Source organism: Pseudophryne corroboree, chromosome 9, assembly GCF_028390025.1.
Source record: "Pseudophryne corroboree isolate aPseCor3 chromosome 9, aPseCor3.hap2, whole genome shotgun sequence".
In the NCBI taxonomy this organism is placed as follows: Eukaryota; Metazoa; Chordata; class Amphibia; order Anura; family Myobatrachidae; genus Pseudophryne; species Pseudophryne corroboree.
In genome coordinates, this window is record NC_086452.1 from 264526749 (window position 1) to 264546728 (window position 19980).

The following is a 19980-nucleotide window of genomic DNA, read 5'->3' on the forward strand; positions in this document are numbered from 1 at the left end:
TCATGGCTACTATTCGGCACAGTGAGACTATCATAAGTGACGCACACAGAGCCGGCCCTAACCAATATGATGCCCTAGGCAAGATTTTGGCTGGTGCCCCCTAGCACCACCGTTGGTTCCGCCTCTGACCTTGCACCTCTTTCCCAGCACCATCACCCCTCACCCATAGCAGTCCTTATTTTGGTGTTTGCACCCCCTATATTTTAAATAGGAACAGTTCGCAAATTTGGCGCACAGCCCAAAAAGGAGTGTGTTTTTGCTAGCAAGGGGCATGGCCACACAATAGTAACCCCAATTCCAATTACGCCACACAGTACTGCAACTTTATTCACATTTGATCATGCAATAGTGTCCATAATTCATATTACATCCCACAGTAGCATCACTTTACCTTATAAACGTTACTCCTCACAGTAGAGCCCCTTATTCACATTACCTCACACTGAATTGCTCCTTATTCACATTACACCACACCCTATTGCTCTTTATTCACATTAGACGACACAGTAGTACCCTTTCTATACGCAACGCCACATAGTAGAGCACCTTGTACATATAATGCCACACATTAGTAATGCATTTATACACATAATTCCACACAGTAATGCCTCTTACACATATGAGACACATTATTAATGTCCTTATAAACATAATGCGCCTTACACATTATGACAACCTTTATTAATGCCCTTTTACACATAATGTCCCTTACACATATGCCACACATTATTAATGCCCTTATATACATACACAGTGCCCCTTACACATATGTTGCACATTATTAATGCATTTTTACATGACACACACAATGCTCCTTACACATATTCTGAACACTACTGCACAACAAACCCGCTTACATGCACACAGCACTCACACTGCCACTAACACTGTGACCTCTGCCTCTGCTTGGATACAGATGTGTCCTCATAAATCTTGCCTCAATGCTAACGTCGGGCACCTTTTTTTAATGAAAATGTATCTTATTTGCATTGGTATGTGGCTAGGAGGCACAAGCAGCTTCTGCTGATTAAAATGATATGCAGCATGCCTATATACTGTGTGAGACTGTGGCTGTATCTGCATATGAAATGCTACACACAATATAGGCATGCCGCATATCATTTTAATCAGCAAAAGCTGCTGATGCCCCTAGGCATATCAAATGCCCTAGGCAATTGCCTAGTTTGCCTATGCCTGGCTCTGGACACACAACATGGCTACTACACAAGAATCTGCATTCTACCATGACAATGGGAAGGACAACAACACAGTATTTTCCCAGGTAAAATGACTACCCTTGAGCTACTCCATACTGGACTAATTGCTTTTTGTAGTAAAGAGTAAAACAAGTGTGCGGCGTCCTATAATAATTACAACAAACACCAGCAACCCCTGCTAAACAAATAGATTTCCTCTCAACTTCCTATGTATCTGAATTGTTGATGCACAAGTGATAGATGTGAGGTGGTTAAATATATTTGAACTTCCCACCTACCCTTCTCCCTAACTGGTATTTCAGTGGGAAGGGTGGTATCCCATACAACAGACTGACAGCTTAAAAAAACACAATTGCATTATCTCAATATGTTCTTAAAGTTTTAGGGGCCTATTTATCACCATCCGCATCCAGGGTGCGGATGACAGGTGATAAAATCGCCCCAACTCACACTGCTATAATTGATTACATCGCAGGGATGCATCAATTATCCGGTGCAGGGACAGAACTTGCGGTCAAGCTCTGTCCCTGCGATGATTCGCAGCAGCATCACCGGTGTATTTTTCGTAAAAAATACCCGATGCCCTGCTGAGCATGCGCCGCCGCTGCCAGGTCGACACCTCCCCCCGTGGCCACTACCCCCGCGCACCGCGCCCCCTTCCCCCAGAAGATCAATATACTCACCAGTCCAGGGAGCCGGTCCGCGCTGTTCCTGCTGGGCTGCCCGGTTCCGGATCCTGTGCGCTGCGGTGACCCTGGTGCTGTAAAGTACACTGCCGCTTTGCAGCATCACTTTACTGCAGCGGGGTCACTTTGCAGCACATGGGGGACCCGGCGCCCGGCAGCGCTCACCGGAGCAGCAGACACCGGCTACCTGGACAGGTGAGTATGTTTTTTCATTTTACACTGTGATCAGCTTGTGTAGCTGATCACTCTGCCGGGTCCCCGCTCAGCTTTCTCTGCCAGGGGCAGTCATTGAGAGCCTGGAGCAACAGGAATTCATGGTGTTGATGGACATTAAGGATGCGTACCTCCATGTCCGAATTTGGTCTCCACACCAAACTTATTTACGGTTTACCGTGGACAAGAATCATTACCAATTCAGAGCTCTGCCATTTGGCCTGTCATCGGCCCGAGAATTTTCACAAAGATCATTGCCGTCATGACAGCGAAATTGAGATCGTTAGGGGTGACTATAATACTGTATCTGGACGACCTTCTGATCAAGGCCCCGTCCCAGGATCTATTGATCTGGGATGCATGGATCACTCATCAATTTCTAATTCAACACGGTTGGATTGTGAACTTCAAAAAATCTAATTTATAACCGACACAGAATTCAGTTCCTGGGTCTCGTCTTAGATACAATACAATACAATTGAGAGTGTTCCTTCCGGAAGACAAGATTCGAGACATCAAGGAGATGGTTCGACAGTTCTTACAGAATCAGACGGTATCGCTACAAATCTGTATACAGCTTCTGGGAAAGATGGTGGCATCCTTCGAAGCGATCCAGTACGGCAGACTACATTCCAGACCCTTTCAATTAAATCTGATTGCTCAGGGGGCAGGTATGCATCTACTACTTCACAGAAGAATTCGCTTGTCACCTCAGGCCTGGACTTCCTTGATTTGGTGGTCGGTTGACAAGAACCTATCGAGGGAAAAAAAATAGGATTTTGGTTACCTACCGGTAAATCCTTTTCTCGTAGTCCGTAGAGGATACTGGGGCCCACATTAGTACCATGGGGTATAGACGGGTCCACCAGGAGCCATTGGCACTTTAAGAGTTTGAAAGTGTGGGCTGGCTCCTCCTTGGAATCTGGGATTGGATAATTTTGACAACGGATGCCAGTGTCAGAGGATGGGGTGCAGTACTAGGCAAACATCAATTTCAGGGGAGATGGTCACAGTACGAGAGCAGCTTGCCAATAAATGTACTGGAACTACGAGCCATCTACAATGCACTCCTTCAAGCGTAGAGTCTGGTAAGAGCTCGACACGTGAAAGTGCAATCGGACAACGTGACAGCAGCAGCATACATAAACCGTCAGGGAGGAACAAAGAGCCGCATGGCCTTAAGGGAGGCCACAAAGATTCTGTCCTGGATGGAAAAATGTGACATAACCCCGTCGGCAGTGGACAGGGGAGTGGACAATTGGGAGGTGGATTACCTCAGCCGTCAGGATATGCACCCAGGACAATGGAGTCTACACCCTCAGGTGTTCGACGCAGTGGTAAGAAGGTGGGGTTTACCGCATGTAGATCTCATGGCCTCTCGGAACAACCATCAGTTGCCGAGATATGTGGCCAGGACGCGGGATCCAGCAGCGGAAGCAGTGGACACGCTGGCAGTTCACTGGAATTACGACCTGGTATACATACTCCCACCGTTTCCCGTGTTACCAAGAGTATTAAAAAAGGTAAAACAGGAACGAGCGTAGGTGATCTTGATAGCGCCAGACTGGCCTCGCAGAAGTTGGTATTCAGATCTGAAGAAACATCTGGCTGACGTGCCTTGGAGACTGCCACAGAGGGAAGATCTGCTGTCACAAGGCCCATTTCTGCATCCGGATCTGAACAGACTACGTTTGATGGTGTGGTTCTTGAAACTAGGATTTTAAGGGAGAAGGGTATCCTAAGATCAGCTATCCCTACCATGTTGGCAGTAAGGAAATCGGTCACGACGGCACGCTACCATAGGATCTGGAAGCAATACATGGACTGGTGCTGGCCTAAGGGTTGGAATCCTAGAGAATTCCGCCTTACTAGATTGTTGAGATTTCTCCAATCAGGGTTGGATGGCGGATTACGTTTAGGATCCTTGAAGGTCCAGGTCTCAGCACTTTCAATTATTTTCCAACAAAGGCTGGCGTCCCTTCAGGAGGTTCAGAACTTTTTACAGGGAGTTTCAAGAATTGAACCACCTTTTAGTTCTCCCACGGTTCCGTGGGATCTAAATTTAGTGTTGGAATTTTTGAGATCTGACCTTTTCGAACCTTTGGAAAGGGCAGATCTAAAATATGTGTGTTGGAAAACAGTTTTACTTTTGGCTTTAGCATCAGCAAGAAGTGTCTTGGAACTGGGGGCCCTGCCATGTAAAAATCCTTTCCTTGTTTTTCATGAAGACAGGGCGGAACTCCGTACGAAGGCGGAGTTTTTACCTAAGGTGGTATCTAGTTTATCTAAGGTGGTATCTAGTTTTCACATAAACCAACCAATTGTGATTCCATCTTTCCAGGGGGTGTCAGAGGGGGACCTTTCCCTGGATGTGGTCAGAGCTTTAAGAGTGTACGTACAGGCTACTAGTTCCCTTAGGAGATCAGACGCTTTGTTTGTTTGTATGTATGTATGATGGCCCCAGGAGAGGTTGGCCAGCTTCAAATAAAACCTCAGCTAGATGGATAAGGCTATCCATTAAACAAGCATATATTTCAAGCAGTAAGAGTTCAGTTTCTGGTGGGTGCTCATACCACCAGATCGGTAGGTGCTTCTTGGGCTGCGGTTAGAGGAGCGTCCACTGCCCAACTTTGCAGAGCTGCAACATGGTCATCGGCACACACGTTCACTCGCTTTTACAAATTTGATACTTTTGCATCTAGAGATTCAAATTTTGGTTGCTTGTTCTACAGGCTTCAGACAGCACTCCCGCCCATGGGAGTATCTTTGGGACGTCCCCAGCTGTCTAGATCTCCAGTGTCCCCTAGTGGATGATAGAGAAAATAGGCATGGCAACCAATCAGCTGCTATGTATAATTTTACAAATTAGAAATGTTATCTCAATGCTGATTGGTTGCCATGGGCAACTTCTCCACTGCTTTACTTCTCCACTGTTTTCACTGCTTTATGAAAAGTGCTCAGTGACTTTCCGAACACCCTGTATTATGATATGCGACTTGCACGGCTTTATTTTAAAAGTCAGCAACCACAATATGGAAAGAAAATCAACCTAAGATTGGTCAACCCTGCTAGAACCAAAGGCACAATATGGGCTCAATTTAAACCTGGCAAATATAGCCTAAGAAATATACTATGGATTACAAAGTACTGTATCCATTTTTGACTAAAGAGTTTTATATACTAGATTTGTTGAATTTACTTTTTAAAGTGCTGTACGGCTCTTTTCTGACAAATGATTCTGCTTGAACAAAGGCTCAAAACCATTCTTAGGAACCTGCTTATTTCATCTAGAGTTTGCATAGGGCTAACGATATTTAGCCCAGAAATCAGGAAACTCTTAAATTATCATTAAATGTGTAAGTTCCGCATGAATAGCCTACTTAATAAATTTGAGATTTAAAAGTTTCTAAATAGTTTACTCCCACATCAACTATGCAGTGGTTCTATGTGGTGGCCATGTTAGGCCCATGCCAGGATCTGGTGGCCATGTTAGGCCCAATACAGGTGATAAAAATCTTTAGCATACTCTCCAAGTTATCAGGCATATCATACATACCCATAATCATTTGTTATGCAGTCAAAGGAAGCGTGCCCCCCATACCCTACACACACCTGCAGTCAGCAACACCACCTTCCCTGTGCTGTTTGGGTAGGTGGCACATGAGAACAAAATACCAAAGCCTCTGGCATAGTACTAGCTGTATAAAGTGGCATTTACTTTGGTAAAAGTATGGCCAAGGAAGACTATTGTAGTGTACATCAGGGGTGGGCAAATGGTCAGTAGTGATTTACAGATCTATATATACCTGTGCAAAGATCTGGAATAAAAGTAGCTTGGGAGGCATACATTGGCAGACTTTGATTGCAGATTTGTGCTCTATGTTGGGGGAACCTATCGGTAACGTACTAGAAACTAAATAATAACATGCAGCACTTTGGCACCAAAACAAACCTGCACACTGTAACATGCTCCCGAAAATTGGATGGCCCTCCCATTCCCCTGGAAGAACAGGCAAGTCTCTCGATTCTGCAGGTCCTCCTCTGCCCGGCCACCCACTTAGTCAGTAAAGTAGGAGGTCCGGGCAGTTGATGACACGATTCTCGCTGAATCGCGTCATCATAGCTACGCTCCCTGCAGTATAATACCGGTAATATCGACATTCCAGAGCGGGGTGTGTGGCTACAATGCCGTGATCTCTGTAGCCACGCCCCCGTTCCACTTACACCCTGCCCCCTTAAGGCCCCATCACCCCGCCACAACCCCCTGCTGAGTCAGCCTGGCTGCTTTCTCCTAGAGAGAGCAGCCATGTCGTCGGCAACTATGCACTGTAGTCACCAATTTGGCATTGGTATCTGCAAAGAACCTCACCAACTGGAGTCACAAAGCCATTTGATAGAACCACTATTAAGAAGAATAATGTAAGCAGCAACTACTCAGGCATGACAACACTCAAAACCGAAAGTGCCTCTCTCCCATGATGGAGGCTGCTGAGTGTCACTGCGAGATCCCCCAGACACTGGCAGACTAAATCAAATTAAGAAATGTAATCACTTAAAGTGCGCAAAATGTCGGCATTACTGACTGAACTAATTTTGCTTATTAGAAACCACACAAGCAGAAAATAAGATTTTAGTTACCTACTGGTAAATCATTTTCTCGTAGTCCGTAGAGGATCCTGGGGTCCATTTAGTACCATGGGGTATAGACGGGTCCACTAGGAGCCATGGGCACTTTAAGAATTTGATAGTGTGGGCTGGCTCCTCCCTCTATGCCCCTCCTACCAGACTCCGTCTAGGAAACTGTGCCCGAGGAGATGAACGTACTTTGAGAGAACGATAGATAAGGATAGTGGTGAGATTCCAAACCAGCAAACACAACAAGAGGAAAGCCAAGCTAACCAAACATGACACAGGAACAGCAGCGGCTGAACCAACATTACTTAACCAAGTAACAGTGCAGGAAGAACAAAAGCACTGGGCGGGCGCCCAGTATCCTCTACGGACTACGAGAAAATGATTTACCGGTAGGTAATTAAAATCCTATTTTCTCTTACGTCCTAGAGGATACTGGGGTCCATTTAGTACCATGTGGATGTACCAAAGCTCCCAAACCGGGTGGGAGAGTGCTGAGGTTCCTGCAGAACTGATTGACCAAACTGAAGGTCCTCAGAGGCCAAGGTATCGAACTTGTAGAACTTGGCAAACGTGTTCGAACCTGACCAAGTAGCTGCTCGGCAGAGCTGTAAAGCCGAGACACCCCGGGCAGCCGCCAAGGAAGAACCCACCGACCTAGTAGAGTGGGCCTGTACAAATTTTGGACATGGCAAACTTCCCATGGAATAAGCATGCTGGATAGTACGTCTGATCCAGCGTGCAATTGTCTGCTTTGAAGCAGGACACCCAATCTTATTGGGATCATAAAGAACAAACAGCAAGTCCGTCTTTCGGTGACGAGCTGTTCTTTTCACATACACCTTCAAAGCCCTCACAACATCCAAAGACTTTGAAGTAGCAGAGGTGTCGGTGACAACCGGAACCACAATAGGTTGGTTGATGTGAAATGCAGACACCACTTTAGGACGAAATTGCTGACGAGTTCTGAGTTCATCTCTGTCCTCATGGAAAATTAAATAGGGGCTCTTGCGAGACAAAGCCCCCACAGCTCCGACACACGTCGTGCTGAAGCCAAGGCCAACAGTGTGACGGTCTTCCACGTAAGATATTTTACGTCCAACTCCTGTAACGGTTCAAACCAGTCCGATTGGAGGAACTGCAGCACCACATTGAGATCCCAAGGTGCCTTGGGAGGCACAAAGGGAGGTTGGATGTGCGGAACACCTTTCAAGAACGTCTGGACCTCAGGGAGAGAAGCCAATTTCTTCTGAAAGAAAATGAACAAGGCCGAAATCTGGACTTTTATGGAGCCCAGATGCAGGCCCACATCCACGGCTGCCTGCAAAAATAGCAGGAAACGTCCCAGATGAAATTCCACCGCAGAATAATTTCTGCTCTCACACCAAGAGACGCATTTCTTCCAAATAGGATGGTAATGCTTAGACGTTACCCCCCTTCCTGGCTTGGATCATAGTCGGGATAACCTTGTTAGGGATCCCTCTCCTGGCTATAATCAGCCGTTCAACTCCCATGCCGTCAAATGTAGCCGCAGTAAGTCCTGATAGACGAATGGGCCCTGCTACAGAAGATTCTCGCAAAGAGGTAGAGGCCACAGATCTTCGAGGAGCATCTCCAGAAGGGCCGCGTACCAGGCCCTTCTTGGCCAGTCAGAGCAGTGAGTATTGCTGGAACCTTTTCCCTTTATATTTGTTTTAGAATTCTTGGGATCAGAGGAAGTGGAGGAAACGCGTACACAATCTGAGAGACCCACGGAGTTGTTAGGGCGTCTATCGGCACCGCCTGTGGGTCTCTCGACCTGGAACAATACCCCCTGAGCTTCTTGTTAAGACGAGATGCCATCATGTCGATCTGTTGATATCCCCATCGACTTGTCAAGTACCTGAACACTTCCGGGTGAAGGCCCAACTCCCCCGGGTGCAGGTCGCGTCTGCTGAGGAAGTCCGCTTCCCAGTTGTCTACTCCCAGAATGAAGATCGCTGACAACGCCACAGCGTTTCTTTCTGCCCAGAGGAGAATTCTTGACACTTCTGACATTGCTGCTTTGCTTTTCGTTCCGCCATGTCAGTTGATGTACGTTACTGCCATTACATTGTCCGTCTGGACCTGAATGGCCCGATCTCGAAGATGATGTGTGGCCTGCAGAAGGGCATTGTGTATGGCCCTGAGTTCCAGAATGTTGATTGGAAGGATGACTTCCTGACTTGACCATCTTCCTTGAAACTGCACTCCCTGAGTGACTGCTCCCCAACCTCTGAGGCTTGCGTCTGTGGTTAACAGAATCTAGTTCTGAATTCCGAACCCCCGTCCTGCGACGAGGTGAGAACACTGTAACCACCACAGAAGAGAGATCCTGGCCTTTGGCGACAGATGGGTCCTTTGGTGCATGTGAAGATTGGTCCTCTGGTGAATGCGATCCGGACTATTTGTCCAACAGATCAAGCTGGAAGGGTCTTGCATGAAACCTTCCGTATTGAAGTATCTCGTAAGAGGCCACCATTTTCCCCAAAAGGCGAATGCACAGATGCACCAACACCCGGGTTGGCTTCAGGACATCCCAAACCATCGACTGGATTACCAATGACTTTACCAACGGAGGGAACACCTTTTGTGACTCCGTGTCCAGTATCATTCCCGGGAACGGGAGCCTAGGTGAGATTTCGGAAGGTTTAGAATCCACCCGCGATCCTGGAGGAGTTTGGTTGAGAGAGCAATGTTGTCCAGCAACCTCTCCCTGGACGGCGCTTTTATCAGATCATCCAGGTACGGAATTATCTTCACTCCCTGTTTGCGGAGTAGAAACATCATCTCTACCATCACCTTGGTGAACACCTTTGGAGCTGTGGAGAGACCAAAATGGAAGGGCCTGGAACTGGTATTGACAGTCCTGCAGTGCACACCGTAGATTAGCCTGATGAGGCGGCCAGATCGGAATATGAAGGTACGCATCCTTGATATCCAGAGACACTAGGAATTCCCCCTCCTCCAGACCTGAGATCACAGCTCTCAGAGACTCCATCTTGAATTTGAACACTCGCAAGTACGGGTTCAAAGACTTGAGGTTCAGAATCTGTCTTACCGAACCGTCCGGCTTTGGTACTATGAAGTTGGAATAGTACCCCTTGTTTAGGAGATGAGGTGGAACTGGAACAATGACCTGAGTCTGTACCAGTTTTTGGATGGCATGCTGTAAAGTTATACTTGCCTCTTGTGAAACTGGCAAGCCTGATTTGAAGAATATGTGAGGTGGGAGCTCTTGGAACTCCAGTCTGTAGCCCTGAGAAATAAGATTTATGACCCAGGGATATTGGCACGAATTTGACCAGATCTGACTGAAGAATTGTAGTCGGGCTCCCACCTGACAGCCTTCCAGGCATTGAGGTCCACCGTCATGCTGAAGTCTTTGAGGAAGATGTTCCTGAGCACCTGCAGTTGCTGCTTTGCGTGGTTTACCTCTTGCGCCGCTGGAGGACATAGAAGCACCTCTAGATTTGCCCTTGAACTTAGCCGTCCGAAAGGACTGTAACTTAGAAGCTGAATAAGTCTTCTTGGTTGGGGGGGGGGGCCTGTGGAAGGAAGATATGTAGACTTACCCGCAGTAGCTTTGGAGATCCATTTGTCTAATTCATCTCCAAACAAGGCCTCTCCTGTGAATGGTTGGCCTTCCACGCCTTTCCTGGAGTCCAAGTCAGCAGTCCACTGGCGCAGTCACAAGCCCCTGCGTGCCGACACTGCTATAGCGGTGGTGCGTGCGTTAAGCACACCTATTTCCTTTATGGCTTCCACCATAAAGTTTGCAGATTCCTGTATGTGCTGCAGGAGTAAGACAACATCCCCCCTAGATAAGGAATCTAACCCCTCAATAAGGTTACCTGACCATTTTGCAATGGATTTCGTGATCCACGCACATGCAATAGTGGGTCTTTGGGCCACCCCTGCAGCTGTGTACAATGATTTGAGTGTTGTCTCAATTTTACGATCAGCCATGTCTTTCAGGAAGGCTGCACCAGGAATAGGCAATACAATTTTACGTGACAGCCTAGAGACTGATGCGTCCACTATTGGTGGATTTTCCCATTTTCTCCGGCAGGGTCCACAGGATAACATTGGTATATGATGGAGCGACAGCGTATTGGCACCAAACGATCACAAGCTTTCTGGCCTCCCAGAATGTACCAGGCTCATCCATATAATCCCGCCTACTGCCTAAGTCAAATCAGTTTTTTGTTTGGTGCGGCAGGAGCCGGACCATGTTCACAGGGCTGCTGTGTTTGGCAGCCCTAAGCTTTATTTGATTTATTTTTATAGTCTTACTATGTTTTTTGAGTGATCTTTACTAACAGCGTCTTACACGCATATAGGAAAGAGTCGCTCCAACAACTCTCCTCCGGGTCGCAACAACGCTTACCCACGGTACAAGTGCTGTCTCAACGGGCGTCTGTGTCGGATATTACTAGAAGGTCCAGCAGACGTTACCAGGCTGTGGCCGGAGCACGGGGAGAAGGTAAGGCATCGGTTCCGCTTAGAAGGGGAATACGGACACAGCCGCACTGTTTTGGGAGGAGACTACCAAACAGCAGCTGGCGCACCACCACCACCACGGGTGCTCTAGCGCTAGGCTCTAGGGCTCATAAGGCGCCAGGATTAATTGAGGCTGCGATAACTAGGGTTGATGCCAGCAGTGGGGAGTCAGACGCTCTCCTGGTCGCCCCTCCCCCCAGTTCATGACCAGTTACCGTGCGTCTCCCACCATGAACTGATTGCCTCACTTCCGTCTCAGACGCTACCACGAGGGAACTCGGTCGCAGCATAGGCCGCTGCATCTGTATACACTAAGGTTTACCGCTAAGAGACTGGGTCGCAAACATGAGCGTCTGCATGCACTAACGTTCACTGAGCGTCTGTGTCCATAAATAATGACCGGAGCGGCAGTGTACACTAGTAGCGTCTGGATCCACTCAGCGTTCGCTAACGTATTGATCGATCCTGGAAGTGGGGTAAGTCTCCCTGTATCCCACTCTACTGAGTACGGGTTATACAGCACTAAAATTCTATCTACTTTTGTTAGTATGAATAGTTAAGTTTAGTGCCTATTGCATATGAGTTTTATGTACATTACTGTGGTTTTCTTCGCAATGCGTCTGAATACTTTAAAGACCTGTATAGAACAGAATTCAGTTATATGTACCCCTACATGCTTTCAGATGTGTTCGTAGTTGATAATCTGCTCATATGATGTATATATATATATATATATATATATATATATATATATATATATATATATTAGTGCTGGGCAAGATAACGCGTTATTAACGCGTTAACGCCATAAGGCAATAACGGCGATAATATTGTTAACGCCGTTAATGCTGCTGCGCCGGAAGAAGCCGCCGGAAGCAGTTATTCATCTGACCCCCTTGATGGAGAAGCCGCTGGATGCCGCCGGAGAAGAGGAAGCCACCGGATGCCGCCGGAGAGGAGGAAGCCGCCAGCCGCCATAACCTCTTGAGACCGAGACATCTTCACAATATCTCTGTGAGTACTGGTTTTTATACAGAGCCTAAGCTCTAAGAGTTCTAAGCTAGAACACAAGCAGTGGGACTGGGTGAGTGGGATCCCGTAGCGCGCGTTGGCCGGAACTGGGTAACTTAAGTTACGCGGCTGAGGAGAAACCTCAATCGCGTGGGTTGCAGCGAGCAGGGCAGCCCTTCTCTTCTCTGGCGGGTGCCGCTGTGGGACTGGATGAGAATGGTTCCGCAGCGTGCGCGCAAGTTCTATCAACGCCGCTGTGGGACTGGATGTGACGGGTTTATGTACATTGGGGCTGATATTGCTTATATTAACAGGAGAGTTAGTGGAAGTTTGGGCCTCCTTCGTTCATTAAGGTCTCCCTGCTGAGCTATTATACTCCCTTTTATTGCTGGGGTGCCTAATCTGCTATAAACAAAAAATACAGTTTGTTTTACTTTTTTTTAATAAATTTTATTTTATTTATTTAAAAATGTTTTCACAGAAAATGGAGAAAGGAACCGAAATCTTACATGGACATTTTCATTTTAAATCTCTACCAGATGGCACAGTTGATAAAACCAAAGTTATTTGTAAACACTGCAAAGCTGAATTTTCTTATCACCGGAGTACTTCGAGTCTGAAGTATCACTTAAATGCAATACACACCGTTGATGCCAGCAACTCACCCACTCAAACAAACAGTGTTAAGGGAATACTGCAAACCAAATGTTTTTGCTGTGTAGTTCATATAGAAGTACTAAAAGTGCGCAATACACTACTTTTGAATTCATTATTGTCTTTAGTCGGCTAACAATACGATTAATAGCTATTAATCGCATGAAATCCTGCGATTAATTCCGATTAAAAATTTTAATCGTTGCCCAGCACTAATATATATATATATATATATATATATATACACATATACATGATATTTGACTGACTGCTAGTGTGATGCTGACTTAATAAAAATAAATGATTGTCGGTTGATATTTCTGATCCTTAATGCAGGTGCATGGGAAGGGTCACACATCACTTTAGAGAAAAGTGATTACAGTCACAAATTGTGTAGTACACAGTGAAAGTGCTGAGTATTTATCATGTCTAAGGGCGGCATATACTGACAAAAAACACTCATATGTTGTTGTTTGGCAAAAACTGTATGATCTGGTACAGGATGGTTATGTGTAAAAATGATTTGCTATTTAGCATAATACATTCCTGATTACATCAGGTATAGATAGACCGATGTTTGCTCAGATCTTGTACAGGTTAGCTGAAATGTTAATTCTTATATCATTAACACATGCTGCTCACTGATTGTGGCATATCCCCAACAGCGTCTCGAATAAGATAAGCTGATGACCAAATGTAGATAAATCATCGACTTCACATGATAATCATCAGACTATGAAAGCTCTATATCAGGGCTGGCCAAACCGGTCCTCGAGATCTACCAACAGTTCATGTTTTTCAGGCCTCCTGGAGATCTGAAGAATTGTCAGTTAGGAATGAATGCAGCACATCTTAATTAGTAATGACTACACCTGTGCACCAGCTAGGTGGTCTGGAAAATGTGAGCTGTTGGTAGATCTCGAGGACCGGTTTGGCCAGCCCTGCTCTATATACTCTACTTCAGCATACGGAGAACAGGTAAAAGATATCAGCTAAATAAATAAGCTGAAAAAATGAGAGCAAAAATAGGCTAGTCTGTCAATAGAGGCAGCAAAGCCTGGGGTAAAAAATAAGGCACTTCTGTTTAAAACATCCCAAAAAGACCCACTTGGGTCAAAAACAGCCTCTGCACAAGGGCAGAATTCAGGAAAAAGGTTTGGGTTACACCCAATAAAGCAGATGCCCGGTAAATGGGATTCCAATATCTTTTTCAAGCTAGGGACTGTTTAAAATAGGGAAGTGCCTCCCAAAATAGATATGCATATCATTTGATAATGCAAAAATTTATAGGGCCTCTGCCATCAAAAGAATAAGACCATATTGTCTTTGTCTGGGGCAGCATAAGGCCAGCCAGGACTTCACCTTGAAATCTTCGGCTACACCACACTGGATAGGCCCAATCTCACTAGATTTGGAAGCTAAGCAGTGTTCGGCCTGGTTAGTTCTTGGAGGGGAGACCACCTTGAAATACCAGGTGCTGTAGGTACATTGGGCTGAGGTACTGGAAGACAGGTTTCAGCGCCTGCAAGGGAGTAAGAATCCTATATAGCTCATATGGACACTAATGTTCTAGGGCTTCAGCATAACAATCGCTGTTCAAGAACAGTTTGGTTCACATACATGGGAAGCTAATTCAGAATCTAAGAAGGTTCTGAAAATGTTTTGCCTTGGCTGGAAGTTTTCTGTTTGAGTTAACAGTTATTCCAGAGTCAGAAACAGACTCCAAAAAGGTCACGTTTCCTTCCACATATAACCCCAAGTCTAGGGGTCTGGCCTTGTCGGTCATAAAGGAACTTAACAGCCCCAATACAGTAAAGTTTAATAAGGCAAAGAAGCAAAGGCAACCTGATGTCAGGTTCCAAACCAGAAGCCATCAGCAGGATGGTGTCGGTCTCCTTCAGGCGGATTCTAGAAGGATAAGGGGCCGACTTCTTCAGTTTGCACAGATTTGATAGCAATCTACAGATTGATGCCTGGGTGCAAGAAGCAGTATTTCTAAGGTTATACTTTCCCTTCTGGAACCATTCTCCTAAAAGGTTTCGGTCTCAGCCCATCTCGGGTAGAGGCGTAGGCGAGGGATTGGCATGAAGCAATTCAGAAAATGTTTTGTCTGGAATAGTTATTCCAGTAACCCATGCACAATCGGGGGGGTTTATTCCCACCTGGGTCAAAAACAATCCCTCGCCCCATTATCAATTTCGAAAACAGAGAAATTTGGATAACACGGTTCACGTGGAGGCAACTCCATAGTTGGGTGGGGAGCCAATATATTATATGATATTCCTGGATAAGTCATGAATCTTACCTTCAGGCTCCGATAACACTGCCCATTAGTGTTATCTCAAGGTTACCATCCTTCAGCAAGATTTCAGTTAGGACTTACCCTTTGGGTTAGCCACAGCCCCAGAGTATTTGCCAAGATGATTATGGCAATTTATCTCCGTTAGTAGAGGTTAGGAAAATTGCCATACCTTGACCACCTTCCTATCCTGACACAAATACAGGAAAGGTGCTGTGTCATCTGCAACATACAAATAAATTGTCTGCAGAGGCACGGGTGGCTCATAAATGGGATCATCTCTGGTTCCATAACATAACTCACGTTGGAGCTATACTGAATTCGAGTTTGCAGGAAGTAGTTACCTCGGAACAAGATATCCAAGGCAAAACTGGGAGAGTGGTTACAATGTCAAACAATATCAATTCACGCAGCAATGCGAATGAAGGCTTAGATGGTGTTAACAATACACATGATGGAGTGGGCATAATTCCATTCAAAACTATTTCAGCATCTCCTCCATCTACAGCCGCATCACACTGGATATGGCCAATCTCATTTGATGTTGGAAGTTAAGCAGTATTGTGCCTGGTTAAATTCTCTGATGATAGACTACCTGTGAATACCAGGGGGTGTAAGTGGGCCAGATGGACAATAACCAACTACAGCCATACCACACTGGATATGGCTAATCTCACCTGATCTTGCAAGCTAAGCAGTGTGGGGTCTGGTAGGTACTTGGATGGGAGACCACCTGGGAACACCAGGTGCTGTCTGTATAACACAAACAAGTACGTGGTACTGGCAGAAAGGGTAAGAAAGTCAGTAGCCTGGGGACTACAGACATTCCATCTAGGCCAGAGGATACCTTTTTGGATATTAGGTTGGAGATCCTGACAACAAAGGGCAGTCTTCAGGGCAGTGGGGGCCATTGTCCGGAAGATGATGATTCCGGGGTCTATGGGCCACAGAAGAAAGTTGCCTGCTAATAAACCTGTTAGCACCTCGGGCCATATACTGGGTCCTGATTCAGGCACGGGACATTCCTAAAGGAAGATCGGTCCAGATCCGCAAGGACAAGGAAAGGACAGTAGTGTACCTAAACTTTCAGAGAGGAACACATAAATAAATAGCAAGAAAGGAGGTAAATCACATACTAAAGTGTGTAGAACTCCATCTTCCAACCTTGTCCGCAGGGTTTGTTTCGGGAATACTAAACTGAAGAGCTGATTTCTCAGTCGACACGTCATTCAGGTAAATGAATGGGCTTTTGCACCCTAAAGTCGTTTCAGACTCGGGTAGACAGATGGACTTGGCCAGAGATAATTCTCATGGTGTCCCATTTGAACACCAAAGAGCCATAATCGGGTCAGTAACAAAGAAAGTGATCTTTGTGGATGTATTTTTTAAGGGGAATTCTATTTCTCTTATGCGTTTCTCAAATCATCCTGATACTCAGGATAGTAAGGAAAATACAACAAAGATGCCAGGTTTCTAATAAGCCCCGGCTTGGCTCAGAAGGCGTTGGTACACGGATCCGCAGATAATGTTGAACACCTTTTTTGTTTCCTCTACGCCCAGACTAAGACAGGGTCCTTGATTATCACATATATCTGGATCAACTGTTTTGATGGCGTGGCTCTTGAAATCTATATACTGAGGTCCAGAGGATTCTGACAAATGTTCAGAGCAAGGAAAAAATAAGAATTTACTCACCGGTAATTCTATTTCTCGTAGTCCGTAGTGGATGCTGGGTACTCCGTAAGGACCATGGGGAATAGACGGGCTCCGTAGGAGACTGGGCACTCTTAAAAGAAAGATTAGGTACTATATCTGGTGTGCACTGGCTCCTCCCTCTATGCCCCTCCTCCAGACCTCAGTTAAGGAAACTGTGCCCGGAAGAGCTGACATTACTAGGAAAGGATTTGGAATCCAGGGTAAGACTCATACCAGCCACAGCAATCACACCGTACAACTTGTCATAACTATACCCAGTTAACAGTATGAATAACAACTGAGCCTCATGTAATAGATGGCTCATAACAATAACCCTTTATTTAAGCAATAACTATATACACGTATTGCAGAAAGTCCGCACTTGGGACGGGCTCCCAGCATCCACTACGGACTACGAGAAATAGAATTACCGGTGAGTAAATTCTTATTTTCTCTGACGTCCTAGTGGATGCTGGGTACTCCGTAAGGACCATGGGGATTATACCAAAGCTCCCAAACGGGCGGGAGAGTCCGGATGACTCTGCAGCACCGAATGAGCAAACTCAAGGTCCTCCTCAGCCAGGGTATCAAACTTGTAGAATTTTGCAAAAGTGTTTGAACCCGACCAAGTAGCAGCTCGGCAAAGTTGTAAAGCCGAGACCCCTCGGGCAGCCGCCCAAGAAGAGCCCACCTTCCTTGAGGAATGGGCTTTCACTGATTTAGGATGCGGCAGTCCAGCCGCAGAATGCGCAAACTGAATCGTGCTACAGATCCAGCGAGCAATAGTCTGCTTTGAAGCAGGAGCACCCAGCTTGTTGGGTGCATGCAGGATAAACAGCGAGTCAGTTTTTCTGACTCTAGCCGTCCTGGAAACATAGATTTTCAGGGCCCGGACTACGTCCAGCAACTTGGAATTCTCCAAGTCCCTAGTAGCCGCAGGCACCACAATAGGTTGGTTCAAATGAAACGATGATACCACCTTAGGGAGAAATTGGGGACGAGTCCTCAATTCTGCCCTATCCATATGGAAGATCAGATATGGGCTTTTACATGACAAAGCCGCCAATTCTGACACACGCCTAGTCCAAGCTAAGGCCAAAAGCATGACCACTTTCCACGTGAGATATTTTAACTCCACTGTCTTAAGTGGCTCAAACCAGTGGGATTTTAGGAATCCAACACAACGTTAAGATCCCAAGGTGCCACTGGAGGCACAAAAGGGGCTGAATATGCAGCACCCCTGTAACAACGTCCGAACTTCAGGCAGTGAAGCCAGTTCTTTTTGAGAGAAAAAGGGATAGGGCCGAAATCTTGGCCTTTATGGATCCTAATTTTAGGCCCACAGTCACTCCTGACTGTAGGAAGTGCAGGAATCGACCCCGCTGGAATTCCTCTGTAGGGCCTTCCCGGCCACACACCAAGCAACCTATTTTCGCCATATACAGTGAAAAAGTCTTGCTGTCACGTCTTTCCTAGCCTTCATCAGTGTAGGAATAACTGCATCCGGAATGCCCTTTTCCGCTAGGATCCGGCGTTCAACCGCCATGCCGTCCAACGCAGCCGCGGTAAGTCTTGGAACAGACAGGGCCCCTGTTGCAACATGTCCTGTCTGAGAGGCAGAGGCCATGGGTCCTCTGAGAGCATTTCTTGCAGTTCCGGGTACCGAGTCCTTCTTGGCCAATCCGGAGCAAATAATATTGTTCACACTCCTCCTTTTATTACAATTCTCAGCCCTTGGGTCTGAGAGGAAGAGGAGGGAATACATAGACTGACTGGAACACCCACGGTGTTACTAGTGCGACCACAGCTATCGCCTGAGAGTCCCTTGACCCAGCGTAAAACCATTTTTATCTTTTTATTGAGGTGGGACGCCATCATGTCCACCTGAGGCAGTTCCCATCAATTTGCAAAACTGCGTGAAGACTTCCTGATGAAGTCACCACTTTCCCAGGTGGAGGTCGTGCCTGCTGAGGAAGTCTGCTTCCCAGTTGTCCACTCCCGGAATGAACACTGCTGACAGTGCGCTTACTTGATTCTCCGCACAGCGAAGAATTCTGGTGGCTTCTACCCTCGCCACCCTGCTCCTTGTGCCGCCTTGGCGGTTTAAAAATACTGAGCAACATCCCCAAACAGGTAATTTCAACTTTAAACTTGTCATTTATTTTGTACGCTCTGGACATGGCTACTAATAACAAATGCACAGACAAAATTCTTAAAGCTATGTGTGCAAATGCTAGGAGCTTAGGAGACAAAATTCCATAGCTAATTGCGATAATGACAAGGGATAACCTGGATTTTGTGGCAATTACAGAGTCTTGGTGCAATGAGAATCATGACTGGGACTTGGCTATACCAGGATACAATTTATTTCGGAAAGATAGAATAGGAAGAATAGGAGGAGGGGTAGCACTGTATGTGAAAAAAAGCATAAATGCTACTTTAATACAAAATATTGAAGCCAAAACTGAGGCCCTTTGGGTCACCATAGAAACTGGGAAGAAGGACATTATTCGCATTGGGGTCATCTATAGACCACCAGGCCAGGGGCAGGATTTGGACAGGAACCTATTGTTGGACATCTCTAAAATGGCTTTTAAGGGAGAAGTCATAATCATGGGAGACTTTAATTTACCTGATGTAAATTGGGAGGGGTCTTTTACAAGTTCAGCTACAAGTGGCAAATTTCTACATTCCTTACAGGGAGCATCTCTCAAGCAATTGGTGAGGGAGCCCACTCGCAAAGACTCAATATTAGATCTAATTCTTACAAATGGTGATAGGATATCTGATATATATGTGGGTGAGCACCTGGGATCCAGTGATCATCAAGCAGTATGGTTTAGTATAAAGACAGGATCCAACTCCTGTCACACAAAAACAAAGGTGTTGGATTTTAGAAATGCTGACTTTGCAAAAATGGGGAGATGTTTAAGTGATTCATTGGCAGACTGGAGGAACTTGGAAGGAGTGCAGGAGAGGTGGAAAAAACTGAAAAGTGCAATGCTAAGTGCAACAGACCTTTGTATCAAAATGGTTAGGAAAAGCACCAGGA

The 19980-nt window shown here is 46.0% G+C and overlaps 1 protein-coding gene, 1 long non-coding RNA gene and 1 pseudogene across 6 annotated transcripts in view; 2 read left to right on the forward strand and 1 right to left on the reverse strand.

The window, feature by feature from the left end:
* ATF6 (activating transcription factor 6) overlaps window positions 1-19980 on the reverse strand; it is a 568366-nt gene that overhangs the window by 213134 nt on the left and 335252 nt on the right. The gene's annotated exons all lie outside the window — the stretch shown is intronic.
* The window catches only part of LOC134957987 (uncharacterized), a 197425-nt gene that overhangs the window by 142974 nt on the left and 34471 nt on the right, over window positions 1-19980 (forward strand). The gene's annotated exons all lie outside the window — the stretch shown is intronic.
* LOC134964758 (5S ribosomal RNA) lies at window positions 15873-15991 on the forward strand (annotated as a pseudogene).